The sequence below is a fragment of the Rhinolophus ferrumequinum genome, chromosome 16 (genome assembly GCF_004115265.2).
Source record: "Rhinolophus ferrumequinum isolate MPI-CBG mRhiFer1 chromosome 16, mRhiFer1_v1.p, whole genome shotgun sequence".
Lineage (NCBI taxonomy): Eukaryota > Metazoa > Chordata > Mammalia > Chiroptera > Rhinolophidae > Rhinolophus > Rhinolophus ferrumequinum.
In genome coordinates this window covers 35632953-35640289 of record NC_046299.1, presented here as the reverse complement: position 1 = coordinate 35640289, position 7337 = coordinate 35632953, and positions in this window count along the sequence as shown.

Sequence of the window (7337 nt, the reverse complement as noted above, 5' to 3'; positions counted from 1 at the left end):
TGAACTGGAACCATGAATTATTAGTATTATTTTAATCCAATCTTTGTTCATATATCTATTTGCTACCTGGCACAATAATGTGCCTATTCAGGGCTTTATTTATCCATGGGTCAGTTGTAGGGCATACCGGTAATCATCAGCTTCCATTTCTCTTAAATCAGAGGTAGGCTCTGACTCCAAAGGGTGGAATGGGATAGGAAGTCTGTCCCTAGGTCTCAATAAAAGTACACATTAAAGGCTAATGTACATTTTTATGATTCCTGTGGGCCACGGAAAAAGTAGAAAAGAAATTAAAAGCAACACTGAGGAACTATATACTCCAAGGGCAGGTCAGAGACACGGTTAGTGTAGGAAATATTATTTCTAAATATGAACTAAAGGCATATAGTCTCTTAAAACACTAGTATTTTATAGTTTCTTAAATACTAGTGTTTGTCCTTGGAAAAGAGGTACTTATCAAACAGGTAAATATTTATTATATGATAGTAAAGGACCAGCAGGCTGCACTGGAAGTATTGAAAAGGAAACTTAAATTAAAAGTATTTCTCTGGCCCATGGGAGTGACATAGGACTCCCCCCACAGCACATCTCCTGCACTTACCAACCTCTCAGATACTTAGGAAGCTAAGAGCTAATGACCATTAGTGTTGGACATATCTTGAAACGGGGCCACCCAGAGTGGAGGCTGGCATAAGGGAAAGATGGAAGGAACCAGGAAGTAAGCTCTCTCACTGTGGGAAAAGATCTGAGTTATAGACAGAGGGGCTCGATAAAAAGTCTTCTTAGAAAACCCATGTCAACCTCGTCCACGAATCCAGGTCATGAATGAAGTGAGATGTCCACTGGGGACTCTTCCTGAGGCCCAAGGAAAGACCAAGATAGCTGAATTTTAACCTTTAGCTTGTAATTTCCTCCATATTTTACCCTGAGCCTATGGCAAAAAAATGTGCACATTAAAAGTCGAATGAATAAACATTTTGGGTATGTGACAAATAGCTTAGTGTTAAAATCATAATTTACCCAAAGCCAAGACTAAAGCTGATTATCGTCAGCACCACAGGATATTTAAAATACATAAATAAAGCTAAAACTGCATCCCAGAGTTGTAGAATTGTAACTCTATAATTTTAAAAAGGGGAGCATCAAGATTGTTTTGGTTATATTTTGGCTTTACAGAAAAAATAATTCTCAGCACTATCACTTGCTAATTCCTCTTGCAGATACTACATTGAATATCTGTAGTACTAAATAGATGTTCACCTTTAATTGAGATCAGTGGAGGAACAAGATATGTTTTGGTTCCACTAAACCTCAATAGGTTATAGTCAAGGGTGATGTTGTCAGAATTCTTAAGTTTTCTTTGACAGCTAATAATGCACAATTAAAGACAACTCTTCTTTAGACTTGAAGATTTGGTTGAAGCTGACATTGCAATTTCATTGAAGCAATCCCACATACTGAAACTTTGCACACAACTTGAGGGAGATATTTTCTGAGTATTTGCAGAGGCAGACTTATTGCCCTTTGCTCTAATTTTGATTTTTGATTTTTGTTTGCATTTGTGATGCATAACACAATCAATCACTGGAAGAAAAATGCCCTTAAATCTCTGATCTATAAATGTTACAATGGAGCTATATAATTGACTTTCATGATAACAAAATTGCCTCTTAATTCCTAACTGCAGTTCATACTTAATTTCATGTGTACCAATTTTAGCAAAGTATTTCCAGGGATAGGACACAACCATCATGAAAGAAATGCCCGAATACAGGAGATAGTAGTCTGATTGTATGGTTCAGTGCTTACCAGTGAACTATCTCTTTTCTTTAGAGCAATCATTGGTTTTTAGTAAGTCTACTTTAGTATTAAGGGGCTAACTGTTATTCATCTATGTCAGTATTTGTACCAGCAAAGTGTAATATTAAAGCTTCCTTTTTTTCCCCAAGAAATCTTTTAAACATGTAATCAGTGCTGTTTGAATTACTTGAACTATCATAAAAGTACATGATAAAAAATATCCAATATTTTTGGTACATTGTGCAGATTTTCCTTAGTTGAAGAATGAAAGACGCCCATACTCGCTTTGCAACACTGAGTAATTCTGTGACATGTCCTGTGCTACAACACAAACCTGGCATTTGAGAGGAAAACATGATATGTTTCCAAAATCATTGAGAGCACTTCCAGGTTTGTTCAGTCCTTGATGATATTTGCATGATTTTGAAGTAGATATTCAGCCATTCAGTTACCAATGGCCAAAACCTAATGGCAAGTAGCTGACTTTGGCCCTGTGCCATGACATAAACCAAAATTTGGTGCATCCCTACTGTACACGTGTGCAGACTGGGATGTTAGCCTTCTAGGGACTGAGGGATAAAGAAGCCAGGGAAAGGAAAACATACCCACCCCATCTCAGCTACACTGGAGAAAAGTCACTTGCATAATAAGTAAACAGGTGCTCAGAATTCCAGGTGGTAATCATTGTCACCAGAAGGTGACCTAAGGTAAAGCCAAGAGCAGCACTTCACTGGAGGGGAATTCTAGGCAGTACGTGTGTAAGATTGAATGCATAAAAAACCTTCTGATTTGATTAGGCCAAGTGCTTCCTTTGAAGGGGGAAGAACGGGGAAGCAAACAATTAAAGGTTAAATCACTTTGGTTATATGTTGACTGAAATCTTATTTGTTGAATACATCACATATGGACATAGCTTATGAGTTGAGATAAAAAAGAAACAGCATTGACGCTAATATTAAACCTTTATTTTTACTTACTTTTTACTTTGGGTTGGAAAGGTAAAACGTCTATTTAATTAAAAATCTATGATATCCTCTTATAATAGGAATCAAGTTTTATAACGGTAAAATGCTTCTTACCTTGTATAACATGGCTGGGGAAACAAACAAGCAAATATTCAACATCAAGACAGTGAAGATGAATGTGTTTAACCAACTACACTATTTAGATAAGAAAGAGTTATATTTAAATGTACTCATATCACTTCAGACATCCATTTTACATGTATGGGCTTTATGATAAGACTTTTTAGGTGAATTTGTTACAAAATGCAACTGTTTTAATAATAAAACAGCTCTTAAATCACTGAGAGAGTATCACAACTCACAGCTACTTTATTTTTCTGAGCTAACATAAGGAATTAAACTTTCAAATCAGAAAAATGTAGATTAGAGATTTTAACCAGTGCTATGGACTGAATTCTGTCCCCTGAAAATTCATGTTGAAGTCTTAACCCTAGTACTTTGGAATGTGACTGTATTTGTAGGTAGGACCTGTAAAGAGGAAATTAAGTTTAAATGAGGCCATAATGATGTTCCCTAACCCATTATGACTGATGTCCTAATTAGAAAAGGAAGCGACAGAAGGGATAAAAAAAGGCCATGTAAGGACACACTGAGAAGGTGTCTCTGTGCATCCCAAGGAGAGAGGTAGAAGGAGAAATCAAAGCTGCCAACACTGATCTTGTACGTCTAGCCTACAGAACTGTAAGAAAACACATTTATGATGGTTAAGCCACCCAGTATGTAGTATTTTGTTGTAAATCCTACCCAACTAATACTCTCACTGAAAGTGTGCCCCAGATTATGCGTATAATCAAAGGTGTGAATCCGCTCTTTTCTACCCAGGTTCATTCCCTGCATACTTCCAGGATCCCGAGTCTCTTTCCATGCTGGATGTAAATCAACTGTCTGAAGATTCTCTCTCTCTTTCCTATCTATCTATCTATCTATCTATCTATCTATCTATCTATCTATCAATCCAATCCATCCATCTATCTATGAGTATGTATGTATCTATCTAGCCATCCATCTATCCATTTATCTTATCTTGTCTTATCTTGTAACACTGCCTCTGACCAAAAGCTAGCTATTGTGAGAAAATAAAATCCTGTTGTTTAATCCACTTTATCTGTGATATTGTTATGGAAACCCTACCAAATTAATATACCCAATATCAAACTTTAATATTTTTAAAAATATAAGCAAGCAAGAGGCTCAGAAAAGCAGAGCGAGGCCTACTACATACTGCATGGCTCCCCAGGGCCTCCTTTTTGGACAAAATAGTGGTAAGATCTCTAAATGAAGGTTGTGCATTGTGGATCTCTAAATGAAGGTTGTGGATTAAACTATGAAACCTCTGCATCTTATATATCTAAGAATTATATAGCTTATGTGACATTCTCCAGGAAGCTATACTTCATAAATCTGTATTTTGTTTGATAAGATAATACAAAACTGAGATATAGCACTCAAAGCACTTTACAGACAAGAATTTGCCTCCTAGCAAATATTGGTACATTTGCCCAGAGGACACTTTATCATGTTAACAAGAAGAGAATGCCAGTTATCTGCCTGCGATCTGCTACTTGTCCCACCTGCAACACCCCATAATAATATGAGAAAAGCAGATTATAGGCTAGCTGCTGTAACTCCTTCCTTCCCACATTCTTTCCCCTAAATTTTCTGGCAAATTTGCTTTGTGATATCATAAGCCTCTCTGAAACTTCTGGCCAGAGAAATTACTAATTCTAGCCAAAGCATAGCTGACATTCAATGAACTTGAAGTTCAAGTTTCCTGTGAGCCACTTCAAACACCTCTTATTAATTTTTGTATATAAATTATATTACTTTTACTGATTTACATAATAAATACATGTTCATTGGGAAAATTAGAGAACAGCTATCTAAAGCAAAAACATGAGCAATAAGTACTATTAACATATTTATGTATATCATTCCAGTATTTCCATATATATAGACACAAGATTTATTTACAAAAAATAAGTGTTTTTTTGTTTTATATTCTGCTTTTTAAAACTAATAACATATTGGAAACTCATTCCCAGGCTATTAAAAATGTTTTTACTAAATCATTGTAATGGGCACATAGCATAAGTTTATACCATACCATGATTATATATCAAAAAATATATATTTGTGACGTGATAGCCATCATTTAATAAAGTACACATTGAATGCATTTGACCATATATCTTTTTTTTTTTTTAAAGTCACGTAATATAGTCACCCAGTGGTAGAGACTTCTATATGTCCACCAAAATGCATCCTCCCTTTCTTTCTGGACACACCAGGTAGCATCCTTGATGCAAACCAAGGCATTTGACTAAATTCTCACCAAAAAGAAAATAAAGTGAGAAGAAATGATGTGTGCTATTCCCACTGCCCATGTACATACTTCTATCTACTCATCCTTCTTCCTCACCATTTGGAAACCAGATATGGCAGTAACCTAGTTTTGATCACGCAGGCAACCACAGTGCCCTGGGATAAAGCAATGACTTGAAAGAAACTGGTGTTCTTAAATAGCTGAGAAGAGCAGAGCTGCTGCATCAGCCTTTGCCTTTCTCTGCAAGTGACCGTATTATTAGATCAGTCTTACCATACTAATATGCCTCCTTCTCAGTGACATGAGAATCATCCACAGCAGAACTGTAACTTCTGCAACACTACATCTCTGAAGTGTACATTTGAACTTCCTTTTCTGATATCATTAGGTTTATGCTTCAGGAACACACGCAATTTAATTTCCATTTCTAGATCTCTGAAAATCTCGAGGACATATGGACATTCCCCATTCATTTTGTCCATAGAGTTAGGAGAGCTCTCAGTTTGTTTGTTTGTTTTGTTTTTTCTGATTATCAGTTTACTGAAACATGACAAAACAAAACAATACTTATCCTCTACCCAATAGGAGCTCCTCTTCCCCAGCTAATTTCTCAGGCCTATGACAAAAGTATATGTCAATGTGAAAAGTTCCTTGACATCTCAAGGAACTTTTCACATTGACATATACTTTTGTTACACAAAAGACCTTATAAATCATGGAGCTACGTTTCTTCTTTTCACATATGCACAAATAAATGCTTAGAGTAGTTAAGAAACTTGTCCAACATCACAAAGGTAACTATTTGCAAAACTGGGATCAGAAGTCAGAAATTTTATTTCCTAAGTATTCTTTCATTGGCTCTGAAATTCAAGTGCAGAAAAGGGGAAGAAATTCTAGCCCAACAATTCTGATCTTGAGTTCATTACCTTTCCCACCATATTTTAGTGTCTAACTTATTCCATTCATCCAGGCTAAATTGTAATTGTTCATCCATTCAACACACATTTATTACACATCAAGAATGCATTAATTACTGTGCCTAATGCTATAGATGAATGGTTAACAGGATATAGTCTCTGCCCTAAAAGAGATCGCCTTCAATAAATAGCCAATTAAAATATAGTATCTTAAGCAAGATGGTACTTCGTATGGCAGTGATAAAGACAGGGTGCTATAGACTTATACATCTTTTCTTTTATTTTTTAATTTTCAGTGTAGAAGCCTTGCACTTTTATTAAAACTATTCCTAAGTATTTTATCAACGTTGATGTTATTTAAAATAGAATTGTTTTCTTAATTTTTTAGATTATTCCTCGCTAGTGTATACAAATAAAACAGATTTATGTGTATTGATATTTTGTCATTTAACTTTGAATTACTTTACTAGTAATAATAATTTTTTGTTGATTCTTTTGAAAGTTATGCATATAAGATGTGACGTGTCATCTGTGAATAGACAGTTTCAGGTTTTTCCTTTCACAGGGATGCCTCTCATTTGTTTCCTAATTGCTCTGGATCAAGCTTCCAGAACATCATTATTATTATTATTTTTAGAATAATCCAGAGGATTTATTAGAACAGATTTCTGGGCCTTCACCCAGAGTTTCTTTTTTATCTTTTTTTTTTTTTTTTGTGCTGTACACCTGAAGCTGAACAATAATGAATGTCAACTAAAGTTTACACATACATATATATGTATATACACATATACATATATGTGTATATACATATATGTGTATGTGTATATATATGTATATAATATATATATTATATATATATATATATATACACTTACAGGAAGCGGAGTACAGTGTTAGGAATAGAGACAGTGGAGATGTAATGGCTGTGTGCGATGTCAGAGGGGTAGTGGATGGGGGAGGGGGATTGACACAGTGTGAGGGATACAAATGATAAACGTCTAAGTATTACTTTGTTTTGTGCACCTGAAACTAATAATAAAAAAAGGGACCTATACACCTCTTATGCAATCTTAAAAGTCAAAAGAGCTTCCTGAAGGGAAAAAAAAAGACATCAAAGGTGAAATAGTCCGATAAAGTGGGATGGGGACAATAGGGAAAACCTTAACTGTCAGATATAATGAAACCTTGGAGAAATCCTCACCTCCCATCTCTCCCTAACTCCTCAGGCCCAATGCCTACTCTTACCTTCCTCATGTGCTCTTTCTCCTA